The 19,430-nt window shown below is 39.6% G+C and overlaps 1 protein-coding gene and 3 non-coding genes across 4 annotated transcripts in view; 2 read left to right on the top strand and 2 right to left on the bottom strand.

Moving 5' to 3' along the window:
* ptk2aa (protein tyrosine kinase 2aa) overlaps positions 1-9,130 on the bottom strand; it is a 61,960-nt gene extending 52,830 nt beyond the window's left edge. The window contains exon 1 of the mRNA XM_085346624.1: positions 9,094-9,130. The gene's annotated coding sequence lies outside the window, so the exon portion shown is untranslated. The remainder of the gene's footprint in view (positions 1-9,093) is intronic.
* Positions 9,131-13,736: 4,606 nt separating this feature from the next.
* On the bottom strand, positions 13,737-13,808 carry trnah-gug (transfer RNA histidin (anticodon GUG)). The gene has a single exon. It is a non-coding gene; the product is annotated as a tRNA-His (tRNA).
* Positions 13,809-17,727: 3,919 nt separating this feature from the next.
* Positions 17,728-17,799, top strand: trnah-gug (transfer RNA histidin (anticodon GUG)). Its single transcript has one exon. It is a non-coding gene; the product is annotated as a tRNA-His (tRNA).
* Positions 17,800-18,618: 819 nt separating this feature from the next.
* trnah-gug (transfer RNA histidin (anticodon GUG)) lies at positions 18,619-18,690 on the top strand. Its single transcript has one exon. It is a non-coding gene; the product is annotated as a tRNA-His (tRNA).
* The last annotated feature ends 740 nt before the right edge of the window (positions 18,691-19,430 follow it).

The following is a 19,430-nucleotide window of genomic DNA, read 5'->3' as shown; positions in this document are numbered from 1 at the left end:
TTTGTTGAACAATTTGAGCAATTAATCTGATTAATTGAACTAATTGCCTCAGCTCGACTGTAAATAAGTAAGCATGTGTATTCACAGGTGTTCTGCCCTCTTCCTCCTGCTCATCGTCATTTAGTAGTGCACTAGTACTTATATAACACTTTTCAAACCAGTTTCCATGCCACATTCACACAGCACTTTATTCTGAACACTGTGTATATCTATTACAAACACACCAGCGTATGCACTGGGGAGCATGTCTACATGCAGACCAGGGGACCAGGGATTGAACCACTAACCTTCACATTAGTAGAACCTGCTCCAGACCTAAAACCAAAACCAATATGAACCACTAAAGCGTTCTTTACAGCCCCTCCTCTGCTCGTCTTTATCATCATATTTATTATAACCAGCAGAAAACCGCACTTACCAACAATAATTTTTAGTTTATAATAGTTATTCAAAGTAATGACAGCAAGAAGCCAAAAGAACTAAACCACTCTGACACTGTGTGTTTGAATGCGATAGTGACCACACACATACACAAATCCACAACTACTTCAACTTTTTAGGCAGTCAATGCCTAAAAAGTTCTTAGATATGGATAAACATGCATGCATATAATGGTTTAACGCAGAAAGAAAAAAGAATTTGCATACAACAGCATGTTAAAAGCCTTACCATGGTATAGTCCTTCCATTTAATATCGAGAAGAGAAGAGAAGAGAAGAGAAGAGAAGAGAAGAGAAGAGAAGAGAAGAGATCCAATCTTCCTCTAAAGGACAGCTAAATTGGGAAAAGCCCCAGCTTCTGTGGTCTTTGGGCTAGCGCTGTGCTAGCCAGCTGACTCTGTAATGATGGATAATGCCGACTTAAGCTCACAGCCTCCGCCTCCCCCCTCTACTACAAACCTCTACTACACTGACACACACAGATACACAGCAAGCAGCATGAGGAGTGGGACTCGAGTGGAGGGAAGAACCAAAGGAGGGAGGGAAAGCGGAGCAGTAGGCAGCCTATGGATGTGAAAGGGGGGAGGGAGAAGGAAGAGAGAAAAGAAGGAAGGAGGAGGAGACGTGGGTGTCTTTGTCCCCAGGAGAGTGAAGGAGGGGGAGAGAGGGAACCAGATGTACAGGAGATAGAGGCAAAACAAGTGAGGTGGGAAAGACATAAGAAATGATGTAATAACTGCAAGACGACATGAACAAAAAAAGGGAGTAAAATGAGAGAAAACCGTGCAGAAATATCAATAAGAACAAACTGAAAAAAGATAATTGCTAAAAGACACAGCTGAGAATGACATAAGAGAAATGAAAATGAATGTGTGTGCATTGCTTTCCCTTTGGCTATTCTGCCTGTCACACACATGCCCCCCCCTGTGGTGTTACTCAATTAGTCATAATGTAGTGTTTTCAACTCGACACCGTCCCGCAGAAATCATCCATCTTTGGAGCAGAAAAAAAAAGAGACACGGGGACTTGCAGTCAGTTGTTCCACCGACTTTACACACTTAATCCAATTATACTGTAATAAACTTCCACGCAGAGACATAGAGGAGTATGAAGCCACCTCCTCATCCAAATGGGCTTAAACCAACTGATTACTTCATAAATCAAACTGGCATAATAGCAAAGGAGAACAAACACTAATATGTTAAATGGGATATTAAAGTTTTGCGATTATAAGTTGAAAAGATGCGCTTATTTTTTTGGTAGTTCTTTGAGATTTTCTATCAGGTTATTTGTATCCTGACATCACTGATCCTACGTTGCCCTTACGCCCAAAAACATGGACAAGAGACATGCGGGATTGTGTTTAAACTTTGATATAGTACGCGTCTGCAAAAACCTGCGCTCACATATTTGTTGGCACTCGCAAACCCTCACAGATCTTGGCAAACGATAAAATTTTAATCATGTGGAGCAGAAAGTGTAATTGAGGCTTTAGGCTTTACAACTAATAATCATGGAAATCTGCCTTAATTTTAAGATTTTACGCATTTGCACTTGATTTCCTGCCAGATACGCAGCGTGATGAAGCACCCCAAAACATCTGAATCAATAATAAGAATGTCAAGTGCTATAATCAAACAGTCACGCTTGCAATAGTCTGCTGTCTCAGGTCATGCCATTTATTTCCAGACTCAAAGACAGATTGCTTGAAGTTAAACTACTCAGGGCTATAAAGGATGTCAAGCTTAGTAAGTTTGTGCAAGCATGAACATCAGAAGTGAAGCAGAAATCTGGTCCCTGGAACTTCTCTATATATGGCTGTTTTCCAAGTGCCATGAAATCAAAAGAGATTATCACTGATCCTTAATATTAAATCCACTATGTCACAGTATATTGTCACACTGGACACTCAGCAAAGTCTATGAACCGTGGCAGAGTCAAGCTCTCACACACGCACGCACACAAAATCAAGCAAACAGGCGGGCAGACAACACGAGAGTTGCTCAGGAGTAAAGCAGATTAATGGGCCACTGGATTAGTGGGCCAAGATGTCACACAAAGACACACACACACACACACAGCCCTGCTCTGACTCTCATTTAGAAGGTGGCTCTAAGCTCGGTCCTTACATCTTTCTGGCTTGCTCAGTGCAGGCATCCTTTCTTTGAGAGGAGGTGTGCTAACATCACCCTCTAGTGGCAATGCATTTTCAAATAACCTGTAATACAAACAGATACACGCCTCGACATTAAAACCACCTGACCGTGATAGGTGTCAAAGTAACAACCATAAAAATGTCAGGACCTGATATTTCCACCCAATATATTGGCCAAGGGATCGTCTTTTCTTTGCCGTGCTCTCTCTCACCAAGGCATCCAACATTTCCGCAGCCATCCACGTAAAAATAAAACACGGGTTCTAACAGGGTTCCACTGCCACTGTGGTTCCACTTTTCCAAAATAACAAACAACAACAAAGGAAGCTCAATCTTCAATAGAAAGATAAGCAACAGACAACAAAACGGCCTCTCACGGTTTGGATAAATGTTAGTGTGACTGATGTGTTACAGATTTTATCGTGCAGGCGTAACACATAACTGCAAGATACTAGAGTTTTAAAAAGCCCAGCGCGTTATCTTTCCAGTTATATAGTTTCAAACTATAATATGGAGGCTACTTGTTGTAGGCTGTTTTTACTCTAGTTCGGCTCATAACTAGCTAGCCTTTATGGTGTGGTCTACCTAAACTGCTGACACAACGCATTAATTTGTCCTGTGTGTAAAAGTTCAGGCAATTAAAATGTTTTCATTAAATCGCAAGTTGTTATTTGATGAAGTGAGTAGACTGTAGATGTTATCCAATACATAATGCTATTCAGCTAACTGTGGCAGTACTCACATGTTGGCATTTCAGGCTTCAACTTTCTCACCTCTCATGTATTTTATATTTTTATATTATGAATTATTTCGTTTACTGAATTTATGGGTTTGCATCATGTGTTTGGAACTATATTTTAGATTTGTTGCTTTGCTTGTAGTCCATGTGCTGAAATGTTACGAGAACTTTTTAAGATCCAATGCAACTGTCAGCCACTCGAAACATGTTTAATGCTTAAAATTATATATTCACACCAATTTAAATTTTTTAAAATGTAAAAAAATTTCAGTAGAATTATTTCTTTTGAAATCTATTAATTATAAATGACCAGTCATAGCCCGCCTGCAGTACCTTCATGTCCCACTAGGGGCATGAAGCTCACAATTTGAGAACCACTACTCGTGTTTTTTCCCTGCTTATTTTACCCTCTGGGTTTATAAGTGATGAAATGACCCCCTATTTAATGTCAACAGTCAAAACCCGTCAAATACATGTCTCACCTCCAAATTTTTCCATATGATGACATAAAAGGAGCAGCTTTAGTGGTCTAATAAAGCGTGTTTTGTAGCCATTAAATGTCTATGATGCTGGATTTTATTCAGCAAAATGATCCCATCTGCTACAAGAAGAAAAAAAGGCTTTCCAAGTATTTTGTGCAATGCTACTGCTGATATAATGACAAAAACATTTTTCCAGACAAAGAAAGAGGGAGAGGCAGACAGCCTCCAAACAAGTCTTCAATGAACCTTTGTTACCGGAGTGCGCCTGCTGGTGACTAATCTCACAGACAGACACATATACATTGACCCACAAGCAGACATTGTGGGATCACACCCACATCTGACCTCAGCCACACTAATTTATGGTAGCATACCAGCCTCTGAGTGTGATGTCATACCTATGGCTTTCATCCAGGTGTTTCTTTGCTCATCATTGTGTGTTTCCCCTTATAATCCACCACATGACTGTGTTTTTTTTTTATGTTTGTGTGTGGCTGTGCACGGATCTAGTGAACAAATGAGATCATATGATTGGCCAAACAGACACTGAAGACTGCTTTGGTCCTGTTCTCAGTGCATGTGTGGCTTTCACTGTAAAGGAAACTGAAGTTCTTGAGCTTACTTGAGCTTTAGGGATGTTGTTATGCATGTGTCAATATGAAGAGGAAAGCAAAGGGAGAATCATTTAAAAATAATAACCACACTACAGCAAACATGTCTTGTAACACACACGATGAAGACATTATTTAATTGTTTAGCCATCTCATGCACATGCATTCTCTTAGCCAAAAATCAGACATAAAAAAGTTTAAAAATATTCATTACATCTGGATCTGTTAGTATTTAGGGCTTTTCCTGGATAGAAAACAAATGTTTTAGCCTGGGACCCAAAGAGAACCTCCAGCACTGTGATACAGATACAGCACTGTGCAAAAGTCTAGAGCCACCCCTCATTTCTTTATATTTTTACGTCTAAGCAGACATCTAGTAGGCTTTCTTAGAGGGTTTTTTTTTGTTGTTGTTGTTTTTTAAGGTGGATTTGAAGAATAGCTCTCTGGGATTTCTGAAATTATTTCAATTTTTTCCGTTTGGACATTGGATGCTGATTTTTTAGTCCAGTCCGTGTACCTGATCATTTTCAGAGGAATGCTTTTTTGTTTGTTTTTTTGTTATGCCACCAACAATTCAAGATTAACAAAGGTTACTGGCTCAAAGGATAAACTATTTTTGGGCACTTTGTTACTAACACCCCCAAAACACATCATTTGTTCCCATTTCTTTAGTTGATTCTATGAAAAATGCCAATTATTCCACAGTTTGTCAGACATGAAAATTGTATTTTTGCACAAATGAAGGGCTAAAAATTGCCTAAGAGAGTTGAAGAATAAAGGTGGCCATCTGAAGATTACCATTTACAGTGAGTGCACTGCTCATCAGGAAACAACACACTTGTTTGGGACCTTCACGTTCGCTTTCTAGAGAATTTTGAGACACTCTGCATGCCAGTATACTTAAAGACGGTTTCTGATGTTTAAACCAAACAGGTTTTTGTTTCCTTCCTGTAGACATAGCCACATTAGCTGTTCTCCCTGTTTCCAGTCAATCTGGTAATCCAAACCGCTTGCCAGAAACCCCATTTGTATTTAAAACGGCAGAGATGAGTATTATTAGTATTGATTTTCTCATGTAACTATCGACAACATTTGCTTGAACGAAGAGGAAGTGGCGTCTGAAACATATCCCGAGATACCAGAGCAACAAACAACTGGACAAATAAACCCACACAGCAGGAGGTAAGAGGAACCCACCAAGGTGAAGATAAACATCCTGCATATGAAGGTAAAAGAAGATATTTTGGTTGATGTTTAGTAGAAAAAAGGTCACGTTTTCTGCATTTATGCACAAACACAGAAAATGTTCTGTCTTCTCCACCCAGCTTTCTCCTCCTCCCACATCTTTTCTCTCCATCTATATGACAAAGCCCAACAATTACTTCTTTCTCTCTCCCCCCTCTGACTCACTGCAGTGTAATTACACTGTTCGCTCAAACACCACACATACGCACACCAAGTGGGAGAGGGGCAACTGATTCACAATATCTGTGGTTTTAATTGTTATTTTCAACACTTCAGTTACAGCTCAGAGGAAAATTAACGGAATGTGAGAACAGTTATTAGTTTTTCTCGAGTCGTTTTGGTTCAACTGTGCACACACAGGCACACAAATACACACACATACACTCGCATCTCTACGCCAGAGGGAATCACTGCATTTCAGTTCCATTCATCACTAGCTGACATGCTGCACCAGTGACCTGCATGACCGAAGGTACCTCACTCCAAGTGTGTATGTATGTGTGTGTGTGAGACTGTCCTTGTGTGTGCATGCCCCAAGGAGGGGCAAGTCATTAACTATGATGTCATTTCCTGCCATTGTAGTAAGTTTCAGCTGCAGCAAGCAAACTACACTTGGAGTGCAGTGCAAACGTAGACATTGAGATTCAGCTCTGTCAATAAACCGGTTCACTTGTACTGTGTAACATACACAATGTTTTTTTATAATGGAGCATCCACACAAGAAATGACTAGTAGCAAACAGACAACATTTGATGTCAATGACATTCAGTTATGTGTAGTAGCCAGCAGCAAAGCAAAGGGGAAGGATCCCGCATTAAACTTCTCTAAACTTTTAGAAGAGCCATTATAAGCAATTACAAATGGCAGTGACGCTGACAGACACAGGAGCAGTCGTTAGCTACATTAGGATATCCACTAGTCACCAACTACTAGCTATAAAGTGACGCACAGCGAGAACATTTTTTAGATGTGGACGGTGCTAAACATTTCTAAAACTCAGTCCAGATGACAATAAAACTGTCCACGGTCTTATGTTGTGGCTCCCTGTTTAAGTGTTGCCATGTCACGATCTGTTCACAGGATGCTTTGCTGAAGAATATGTGACAGCAGTCGTTTTCACACATGACTCCTGGAAAATGTCAAGGCAGGACACTGTTTGAAGCGCTCCTCTCTCACATGTAAGACACAGCAGAAGACAGTTCTCACTACTGAAAATATGCATGTTCTTATTGGGGGCAAAGCTGATTCGATAGAGCACGCAGATAGCAGGGCACTGGACGCCCAATCAGTACCTTGAATGACTATTATGCTTAATTTATGCCACTGCGGTTGTGTACATTGTGTACAAAGATTAAAAAATAAATAAAAATACAGAACGCCAAGCACAGACTGTGGCTACAGTTGACACTTCATTGTTTTTAACACTCGCCATCATGTGACAATAAACACTCTCTGTAGGTAGACAGGGAGTTCGAGGCTGCCCATGGATGCTTCCACCGCTGCACCCTAATTTCCCCCGATTACCTGCACTACCAAAGAAAACAGCCACATTCAGACACCAGAGAGATGCTATGTTTGGGAGCAGATAGGTTAAATACTATTTAATGATACCTTTGGCTGTTTCGGACATTGGCATTCTCATATCAACCTCTGTCAGAGAATTTGTAGAAAGGTTCAGGGCCACAGTATCTGTTAGCTGTTGGGGCTGATTTTCATAAGAAAATACCCACAGTCTTAAACAGATGGAATAATCCATCAATGGGGGGGCAGGGATAGCTCAGTAGGTAAAGTGGTCGCCCCATGATCGGAAGGTCGGCGGTTCGAATCCACTTAACGGCTACCCTGAGGTACCCCTGAGCAAGGTACCGTCCCTACACACTGCTCCCCAGGCGCCTGCTTAGTGGGCTGCCCACTGCTTCACTGAGTGAATGGGTCAAATGCAGAGAAAAACAAGTAATTTCCCCATGGGGATCAATAAAGTATCCATCATTATTATTATTATTATTATTATTAATCAAGGCACTATTCCAACATCTGCTTCCTTAAGATCAGTATTCACAAATTTATTTTAAAAAAAAATTCCTCAACTTCATAGTATTGTGTTTTAATAACTAAAGAAACCCAGAACAATAGGGGAAATAATTAATCTTATAAGCAGACTGATGAGGAAAACATGACCAGAAATCAGTCACATCATAGCCACTAGCCAATAGTTGTTAACAGTGATTATATGAGTGTGTAAATCTGCGCAGGCAGAGGTTTACACGCTCACACTCTGCTAAGACAATACACAAACCCATCCACATGCCTTCACATGTAGGTGGAAGAAGGTGTCATCTGGGCATTATAAGCTTAGCAAACATACATTTTTAACCATGAGAATGTCCACACACTTTTCTCAAACCCAACTTTTTAAGGGACTACAGAGACATTTCTAACTGACAAACCCAAGACAATTATCTGCATTTTCTTGAGCAATCTCAATCACGATCAAAGCAAAAAGCAACCCACAAACAAGGACGCACAACGACACACACATCAACACCAGCTGGAGTCTGAGTGGTTCTCCTGCTTCTGAGAGGAAGAGGGCGTTTTCCTTTGAGCTCCTGAGGGACACAGCATGCTTTAGGATGTACAGTAAGTGCTCTTAGTGTGTGTGTGTGGAGGGGTGTGGGGTCTGCTTCCTGAATGCAGCCAATCCACAAGTAAAGGGAATGACTGTTCTTTTCGTCTCCTGTGCAAACACTCCACACACACACACACACACTTATTTTCCTTCACAGCTAAAACCACATGCAGGATGCAAGGGAATAAGTTCAGCGAGAAGACAGAAGCTGAATTTACAGATTTGGGACACTTAAACACACACTTTTTCTTCTTTTTTTTTTCTCTTTCCTGAGGTGAGCTTGCAAATAGGAATCGTTGATTTGCGCAGGTTGTGTGGAAAAGGAGTTTAGACCTGCCACAGCTGCATATATTTACACAGCAGGTACAATGCAGCCAATCATTGGGAGGAAAACAAGAAAAAAAGAGGGCCACCCTGTCTGCTAGGAAAACAGTACAACTTATTCAAAAAGGACCAAACCAAGCAATGAAACAAGCACAGTTGCCAACGCCCCCGTTCTGCTCAGATTACTTCATTAAGTCTTACTGATTCCTCGTGACACAAGCACACTCTCATTCAGGAACTCTGCATACCTCAACATGCACAATGTGTGTCTGCAATGACTGCTATCGCTTATGAGTCGCACCACGTACTGCAATTTAAAAGACGCGAGACCGACAGCTTTGTTACCGTCTTGTCTGCCTGTTTTTGCAGTCGGCCTAGACTAAAACAGATTTTAGTGCAACACAAAGACGGTATGAAGAACCTTTTCAAAACTCAGTACACACCCCACCACAACTAAAAAGAGTGCACAAACCTTGCAGGAGAGGAAAAGACAGTACAGCTCTCTGCAATGTGGTACACTGCTGCTGTAAGGTCTCTGAGTGTAGTCAAGTGTTTCTATAAATACAGGCCTCCTGCACTGCGCCGCAATTTACACACACAGAAACACACACACACCACTGCCACGCCTGTATTAGCCTGCTGTAGACCAGGCTGTAGAAGGTTCAGACCAGAAAAGGTGCAGCCATTTATTGGACTCTGTAAAAGTAAATTCATTCATTTCAATAAAAACAAGAAAAAAACTGAAAGCAGTAACTTTTTAACAGCAGTCAAAGGTATAAATGCTGAGAGCCAACCTAAAGTGCCATATCAAGGAATTTCCCAGAGCCAGAGGAGGTTCAACATGTCAGATATTTTGAGAAAAACAACGTTGTTTTCCACTCGTTTCACATACTGAGTGTAATGACATGTTTCTACTTGAGATAATGGATTTGGTCTTATGATGCCAAATTAGTAGACAGCAGCTAGACTCTATCGCCGCATGGCTCAAGCAAGCATGACTGGAAAGAATTTTAATGTAATCAAATCGGACCGATTTCACATCTGACCCACTCGCGTGTTATCTGCCTCCCAAATATCCACAAAAACTGATTGTGGTAGATACCGATTTCCAGCTTAAGACCACTATTCAAGTGGTTAAGCACTTAGGTCATGGTGAGGGAGCTGAATGAATGCAGCTGGAGTCTAAGTGAATACAAGCCCACTGGGTGGATAAGCTGCTTGGCAAAGAGGTCTCATTCACAATCAAACCTGAGGAAAATTTATTTAACAGCCAATTGCAGATGATATTATGAACTAAATGTGCATCTGACAAGCTTTAAAACTATGCTGTTGCGGTGTAGGAGGTAGTGCCTGAAGGATGTCGTCCCGGCAACGACTTTTATCTCATCAGAAGAGCCATTATTCAAATACCAGGAATGCACAATGTGAATAAGTAAATCAGTTTGTCAGTAAAAGAGGACAGAAATGAATTTAAAGAATCAAAATATTCAATAATTAAGAAATAAAACAAAAGTATTTGTAATGTAACTGCAATTTAGAGCCCTGGATCTTATTAGTACACAATTCAGAGCTTCAGATTGAAAAATATTCATATGCAGGACTGCACGCTTATTAGTATACTGTTGGTTTAAAGCTTGAGTGGCCTCAGGATACTTTAATTCATTAGCATTTTCTTGCATGTGAAATATGAAGGATTGGCAAGCTCAGCACTGCAGCTCTTTCACACTTGGGAACATAAAGAACGGAGTATGCTGTTTTTGAAGTGATTCACTTGCATTTGACAGTTTGTCCAACTTTACACTGACTGCTTATGCCCCTATTATATATACACATAGCGTCCATATATAATGACTGTTCATAACATAGGGACAAAATTAATCTTCGTGAATTTTCCATGGATTTAACTGGTTATTTCTTCATGAACTCTCTGAGAAGTCCCCAGAAGGCCAAAAAAGGTTACAAGTCAATACAATGCTCTCAAATATCTTATTTTCTCTGATTAACAACCATCAAAACGATCACTTTTCAATTTAAAGCTACATAAAGTTAAAAGAAAACGAGCAAATCCCATATGTAAGATAAAAATAAGACAACTTGGCACTTAGATTGAGGGGAAAGCCTGAAACTGTTTATCAAAAGTAATCAATGAATGGCTGTATATTCCTGCATAGCTCTTGGCCTTCTGCCCCTGTTATGCTGCATTAGCTTATTGGTTAAAAGGGGAAAAACGAATTGCAGTCGTGTCACATCAGATCTTAAATCTTATAAAATAAGACTCGTGTGGCCAATAAACACTGAGAAAAACTTACTATTATGAATTTCTCCACTCTTACAGGAGGAAACGAAACATAAGTGTTCTTTTAAGGTGGAAAGTATGTGAGTTCAGTTAAGTTCGGTCAATCAAGGTAAAGCAGCAGCTGAATCCGGGAGAATGAGGACAAACAAATGCGTAAAGTACTTCTGGAGATAAATGTAGGTTAATCCGGTTCAACTATTTACCGTAACTTACACTCTACATTCACTCCATGTGACCGAGGCGACGAGTTTGGTGGCAGTAGGTCACATTTATTTTCCAACTTAGCGAAAGGTAAACTATGTCCTAGTTACGGTGCCCTAAAGCTAAGCTACCTTATCCGGTACTTCCCAAATAATAAGTGAGTAAATTAGTCCAAATACTTGGGGCAGGGAAACAGCTAGCGCCAGCCAGAACTGAACAGTAACCCAACTGCATCTCCCGTAATATCTTTTAGCTGTTGAAATAATCCCCCCAAAACACAACATCACTCACGCTGACTTGTTCCAGGTGACGTCCGAGAGGTTTGAGTTGATTTTACCGGCGACAGAAGCTGTGAAGGGTCGGTAAATATTCCGTTATTTTCACTTGTAGAGCTGGAAGGACTTTCAGATAGCGTTTTTTTTTTCGCTCCTGACCGTTTCCCCCTTCTCGCTCTCCCTCTCGTCGCCTGTTCCTGCTTCCCCTCTCCACATCCAGCATTCCAATATGGCTGCTTCTGGGAGAGAAAAAGAGAAAGAGGGGGGAGAGTGAGAGGAGGAAAAGCCTGCCCGCAGGCACACAAAACACAAACCAGCAACTCATGAATGAATGAATGTGTAGATACTTAAAATCTTACAAATGTAGCCGCTTTGTTGTATCCAGGTTTAGAACATTTAGCGCGTCCCTTAACTTAATTGGTAGTAACTCGTAGTAACAATGTAACAAATTCCACTTTGGATGTCCTACACTTAAAAAACTGTACTAATGACAAAAACATCAGAATGTAAATGTAAATGTTAATAAGCCCCTATGAAAGCAGAAGTTTTGGCAGTTTGTTGGTCTGTGTGTATAAACTATCAGCATTGATATTATAGAAGCGACTATTGGCGCTCATCAGTCTGGGAAGGGTTATAATGCCATTTGAAGTCAACAACTTTCCGTCACAGACAGATGATGACCTGATCCAAGATCAGTATAAGATAACATCAATATAAACATCAAAGTAAATAACATCAATATTGAGTTGTGAGTTTAGCGCAGGTACTCTTCTAAAGTCCATGAAAATAATGCAGTTGAAAATTAGTACAGCACATCCCCTTTAAGGTAGCAAATGTCATTATCATTATAAAGAATGGGCCCTTCCACATGTACATGCATTTGTGCTAATGTAGATAGCCAGTAGATAAGGTTCCCTAAACAGCACCCACTTTACATAATAATGCAGTATTTCCACAGACACCTCAAAACCAACAACTAACTCCTGTGAAAGAATGCCAAGCAGGGTATTTGAGACCATTTGTTTGAGAAAGACAAACAACAACAACAACAAAAAACCCTTGGTGCAGGAATACAAGAACAATATAAACCAGACTAGTCAGCCCCCCTTTAAACTCCGAGACTAGAGACTTTTGTAAACTGTGACTTACAGTGAAATCTACAGCTGATGTGGAGGAATCTGGAGCCTTTTTTTCCTCGGAGATCTGGGCTATAATCCCGGTGCCCACCTTGCCTCTGCAATAGGTGTTGGCTGTTGACTGTATACGCATGTGTCTGTTTGGCAAATAATACAGTGTCAGGGCCTGCTGATTCATTAATCAAACCTAACAAGGTTTGGCCCATTAGTCTTTCTTATACCAGTACTTCACTAATGAATTTACAGTGTGCGTCTTGCTTTTATACACAGGGTCACACACGACATCTGCTGGTCAGTGATTGTTATTACACTTTATTTTGGATTTTATATAGGTTTTAAATTTCAGTACAGTATATTTAGCTTTAATTGATATTTCATGTCTGGATATCAAATGCATTATTATTATATGTTTTATGTTCTCTCGCTTGTGGTTTACAGTGACTTCTGGATCTGATAGGGGAAACAGTTGTTGTTTCTATGGCCATAAAAGGGAATCTATGATTGAAAGGTGGTCCAATACGGACGATTCACGTAAAATAAACCACGGAGCTCTAAAGTGGAATGAATAGAGGTTCTGGTAATTCCATATAATAGTAAGCGCTCTTTATGTATGCAAATAATTCAGAAAGCTTCTTGTTATGTGAAATGAACGACCGACGAGGTGGCACATTGAGAAAAAATACGCAAGGTATTTACACACCTGAGCCTTGTTTCATTTTTGCTTTGCTAAATGTAGAATTTGTACTTTGCTCATATGAAAGCCGTCTCTCCGCCGTTACTGATTTACAGTGTGTGATAATATTTGCTTCAAAAGCGTGTGCCGTGACCCGGATTCGAACCGGGGTTGCTGCGGCCACAACGCAGAGTACTAACTACTATACGATCACGGCTGGCCACCCAAGACGGTTGATTGTAGGAATGGTGTGACATATAGTGAGGCATCGTCACCCCGACATTAAAAAGAAGTTTAGGAGTCGTTTTACACCCTTCAAACTGAAGTGTGCGGTTTAGGGTCCAGATGAACAGAATCAACTTTTGAAGAGTTTCGGGTGGAAGTTCATTAGTGTGTAACTTGCTTTCATGGTCCAATGGATTGTAAACGTGTTTTGGTTTGTGATTTATCTTTTCTTTCTTTATTTCTATTATGAATTTAACAAAGATGTTCCTTAAATTTCCTCAAGAAAACGCCTATTGATTATGGATAAAATGCCGTGACCCGGATTCGAACCGGGGTTGCTGCGGCCACAACGCAGAGTACTAACCACTATACGATCACGGCGCGCCACCTCTGAAGGTAACGAGTAACTGTCACCGCAGTGTTCAGAACCTGAAACTTTATTTCTGGAACGCATCTTGACGTATCTCACTGCTTTGTCATCTCGAATCTCTACAAGTTTGGCTCAAAACTTTGTTGCCATGTGTCATTGCTACAGAAAGTTCTGTAGCTGTAAAGATAAATTCACGTTTGCAAGTTCAGTGGTAAAACAAACAAACAAACAAACAAAACCCAACAATAAATATTTTTTTGACAAGCAGGTGATTGCATGGCATACAACGATGCAGGTCTGTTGCTCTGTCTCGAGTTTGGGGTGTGTTAGCATACGTGCGTCATGGATAACAACCACAAGACTGTTTCCAATAATTACCTTTATCTCTCCGGTGGGCTCACCGGTCAGACTCACAGGCCCTTTCGCCGTTTTAAGTTCTGCTTTCATTTTCAGTTTCTGTTTTTTACAGATAAATAGCGACTCTTGACACGAAGGAAAAGCATCGTCAATGAGCAAGTGAGAAAGTTGGGACTTCACTGTCAAGGTTTACATTCACATATATCTAACACAATTGCCTAAATGCTTAGATAAATGGTGGATTTAATTTTTAAAATAGCATTCAAAATGCCACGTGGCCTCACAATTGGAGTCAAGTACTGGTCTAAGATACGTGATGAAGAGGCCTCTTCTACATGAAAATGGGGAGGAGATCAGTGCAGCCCAGTTCCTCTGTTAGATGGTCCTGTTTATACTTGGGTCATAATGAATGCACTTGCCTGGAAAGCACTTTGTGTGGACTTCTGTGGTTTTAAATGTGCTTAAAAAAATTGGACCTTTCAGCACTACCTACTTATGCCACCAGAGTGCTCCAGACACGCATTATGGAAATCACTATTCCTACACTGTAAGAAAAATCCATAAAAGTACAGTAATCTACTGTATAAATGTGAAGGAATTTTCCGTATTAGTCATTTACAGGTGTTTTTCTGTATTTCTCAACTATTCCAATGCACTGTGGGAAAAAGAACCCCAAAAGGAGGGAAAATTAAGAGCAAGAGCAGCAATTAGACTTGTTTCAGGCTTCATCTAGATTTTGGACTCTGGAGTTGGAGAAACTGCCTTCAAATTTCTGTGGTAAGTATTAAAACTCATGTTTTCTTTTATTAAAATAATGTTTTTCAAAATACTCTGCGTTTTTATTTAGAAAGAATTTTTAATTTATTTGTTAGCTGGTTTCTGCTGTCTCCAGACAAGTCAAGAATAATTGGCTGACTCATTTTTTAAAAAATTATTATTTAGGTTTAACATGACTCAAGCTTTCCATTTTAGTTAATGTTAAAATAATTTTTACTGTGACACCACCTTTTTTGCCCTTCAGTGGCTGGACCAGTTTTCATAAATATTATAGTTAGCTGTCTGCGTCTCTCTGGGTATCCGATTGTTAAGTGATGACGTGACGAATCCTACTTCCGGGCCTAAAGTAGTCTGGTTTAATATGGCTTTTGTGTTGTTAACATGTTTAATGTTTTGTATTTTCTTCTATTTAATCTCAAAAAGTTTCTAAAACAGTCAGGGATCACTGTTGACCTCCCTCGGCTTTTATTACTGCTAATCATTTATTTAAGCTCAGTTTTTAAAACCTTAGGATGTAACTACAGCCCAGCCCATGCAGCAGTATATGAATGACTAACCTCGTATTGTGGATGGATTATCTCAGTTGTTCTCCTGGCTGAAGTTTGGTCCTTTTACAGCATCCTGCCATGCGATTACATTTGTTCCTGACCAACGAGAACACTCACGTTAACTTTTATCAGTGGGAAAAAAGTTAGCTTGTTTATATTATGCTAACATAGCTGTGTCGCTAGCGGTCACGTAGCACATCATTATATAACAGCTAGCCCAACTTCAGTAACCCTACAAACGTCACTGCTGTTTAGTTTCCTGTCTTCATTTATGCTGGAAGTGATAACAGAGCTGTACGTTTTAATTTGTTTCCAAAACCCCGCAGTCAGGACATGCTATATTGTATTTAGATAGAAGCTAGCGAGCTAACTTCCTGCTAACTTCTAACTCCGTTAAATGTCATAAATTCCGTTTTTATGGATGCCTGGATGTTAAACTCAATTGTTACACCTGGTAGAGCAGAACGCTGATCATTTTATTAAAGATGAAAGACTTTAGACAGTTTTTCAACTCTCAGTAATGCCATAGTGATCGTTTGATATGGACCTGCAGCGGAGTTTAGGCCCAGACATGGCTAGTGACGTCAGACTGAACAACCGGATTGCACAGCTGTGACTGCTAACTAGCTAATTAGCAAAAGTCATTGATGTTGATAACTGGGAAAAGTGAGAACTTCATGGTTCTACTAATGTATAGAGGGGAAGAAATTATTTTAGGAATTTAATAAGTAATATATCAATACCTATGTGTCACGGTTCTGGGTCGGTTCGACCCAGCATTTTGAGTTTATTATGTTTTAGTTTATCTCTTGAATGATCGTCGTGTTACCTTTGTGATTTGTTGGTTACTATTTAAGTTCCATCTTTCTGTTTACTCGTGGTTAAGGATTTTTGCCCTTATGTTTTGTGTGAGTTTAGTTCTGTGTCCTGTCTGCGTCCTCGTGTAGTGATCTCTTGTTTCCTGTTTTATTGTGGTCTGTCTCATGTGAATGTGTTCAGCTGTGTATCCACCGTGCTCCTTCTGTGTGTTCTCCCTGCTGTCTGTCGTCATTCTCCGCTGCTCATCCTCCTTCATGTTCATGTCCTGGTTTGTGTTCACTAGCTTAGTTGTTCTCAGTTTAGATAGCCTTCTGTTCCGTTTGCTGTTTGTCTATTTTTATTTTGTGTTCAATAAACCACCTCACCTTCACGAGTGCCTGCGACTGGATCCTCCTTTAATATTTCCACACGGCACACTCTACTCGCCGTGACACTATGTTTTACAGTTGGCTCCATTGTACACTTTAAAGGGTTTCAGGCAAAGTTACACTAACCCTAGTTTAAGTCTCAGACCTTCCTTGCTGATGCTAACAAATGCTAATGTTAGCCTCGGTTGATTACAGCTGCTAGTAAAGACTTTTAGCTAGCTGACCAACATAGATTTGGTGGTTAACAGACTATAGTGGTAATATTATTAAAAGTTTAGTTTCACCTCAGCACATTTATCATTATGTCCATTTTGTAGCACATAGAAATGTTTAGTTAATATTTGCAGACACACATTTTCCCAGTAACTGTTTTTACTCAAACATTTGTTGAAAATGTAATTTATGAAATGCTGAGCAGCATTTCTAGTATGTGGAATATTTCTATCACCCCGTTGTGCTAATGTGATTAAATACTAATAATTATAACTAAAAAAATAAATAATAAATCAGTAATAACTATATTTTGATTGAAGTATAATGTAAGCGCAGTGCTGGTGGGCAGGGGTTTTATATGCCTTGTGGGGGATACTGACATAATATAAACTGTTATGTCTATATCAAGCTTTTAGCCAAATATAAGCAGAGATATTTGTATCTTTCTTGAAAATTTTGATCCTTAGAGATTATTTGACAAATGGATCAACAGCTATCACTACTTGAAGCACTCTAAATCCTGCAGTGGAAAAATATCACTTATTTACCTGTGATCATACAGTTTGGTTTTCCAGTGCAGAGCAATGGCCAAGAAAAGGAAATACTTCACAGAGTACTTTTTTACTTCTGTAAAAAACAGAAAATGTACTGGCAGAAAATTACCAGGACATTTTCCGTTTTTCTATGGATTTTTTTTTTACAATGTATTTTTACAGTGACAGTGGTCTGACGGTAAATAATGTCTGCTGTTCTTTTGCGCATCGTAAAGGTCACTGTTCAAGTATTTAAGGTGGAGTGAGACAACTGCAAGATACAGACTGCAACTGACAGCATAATGTAGCGCGCCAGCCGTGATCGTATAGTGGTTAGTACTCTGCGTTGTGGCCGCAGCAACCCCGGTTTGATTCCGGGTCACGGCAGCGTGGTTGTGATTGCAGAGCAAGTAATTGTAGTAACACAACCTGCAAGTTAGCTTGAATGATTAGAGTCATGTTATTTCATTATTGTCACTGGATTGCCCAATCAAATTTCTTAACGTAACCAGCTTTTCCTTACCTTACCTGTGAGCTCATCAACCAGTTTTTTTCATTTTTACAACAGAGTTTAAACTTCCATTGTTTTTTTTCAAATTCTGTTCTGTTCATTCAAATGCCGTTGATTTCATTCTAATTCTGTTGTTTGTTTTAAACTTCCATTGTTTTCATTCAAATTCGGTTGTTTTCATTCAAATTCTATTCTTTTTATTCCAATTCCATTGTTTGTTCTCAAATTCTGTGGTTTTCATTCAAATTCTGTTGTTTTCATTCAAATTCCATTGTTTTCATTCAAATTCTGTTGTTTTCATTCAAATTCCGTTGTTTTCATTCAAATTCTGTTCTTTTCATTCAAATTCCATTGTTTTCATTCAAATTCCATTGTTTTGATTCAAATTCTGTTGTTTGTTTTAATGTGGAAAAAGTGGTTGGGACAGATGTTCAAACAGAAGCGACACGCGGCTGCAGTTACAGTCTGTATTATGCGTTTGTTCTTCATATGAATCTGATGTGTGAACGATGCGCACGTTTATGCGCGTGGCACAGTAAAAGCATCTGCATTAACACAGAGACATCTGGCGTTCTGACGGTAAATAATGTCTGCTGTTCTTTTGCGCATCGTACAGGTTACTGTTCAAGTATATATAGTGGAGTGAGACAACTGCAAGATACAGACTGCAACTGACAGCATGACCTAGCGTGCCAGCCGTGATCGTATAGTGGTTAGTACTCTGCGTTGTGGCCGCAGCAACCCCGGTTCGAATCCGGGTCACGGCAGTGTGGTTGTGATTGCAGAGCAAGTAATTGTAGCAGGTCAGCGTGAATGATTACAGGCATGATTTTTTTCATTGTTGGTACTGGATTGCCCAATCAAATTTCTTAACATAACCAGCTTTTCCTTACCTTACCTGTGAACTCATCAACCAGTTTTTTTTTCATTTTTACAACAGAGTTTAAACTTCCGTTGTTTTCATTCAAATTCCATTGTTTTCATTCAAATTCTGTTGTTTTCATTCAAATTCCGTTGTTTTCATTCAAATTCTGTTGTTTTCATTTAAATTCCGTTGTTTTCATTCAAATTCTGTTCTTTTCATTCTATTTCCATTGTTTTCATTCAAATTCCATTGTTTTCATTCAAATTCTGTTCTGTTATTCTAATTCCGTTGTTTTCCGTTGTTTTGATTCAAACTCTGTTCTGTACATTCTAATTCCGTTGTTTTCATTCAAATTCCGTTGTTTTCATTCAATTTCCATTGTTTTGATTCAAATTCTGTTGTTTGTTTTAATGTGGAAAAAGTGGTTGGGACAGATGTTCAAACAGAAGCGACACGCGGCTGCAGTTACAGTCTGTATTATGCGTTTGTTCTTCATATGAATCTGATGTGTGAACGATGCGCACATTTATGCACGTGGCACAGTAAAAGCATCTGCAATTACACAGAGACATCTGGTGTTCTGACGGTAAATAATATCTGCTGTTCGCATCGTACAGGTTACTGTTCAAGTATATATAGTGG

Source organism: Diplotaxodon limnothrissa, linkage group LG22, assembly GCF_057381915.1.
Source record: "Diplotaxodon limnothrissa isolate DT_005_m linkage group LG22, D_limnothrissa_male_GT1.1, whole genome shotgun sequence".
Lineage (NCBI taxonomy): Eukaryota > Metazoa > Chordata > Actinopteri > Cichliformes > Cichlidae > Diplotaxodon > Diplotaxodon limnothrissa.
The sequence above is the reverse complement of the archived record's forward strand: the minus strand, read 5'-3'. Positions and strand labels throughout refer to the sequence as shown.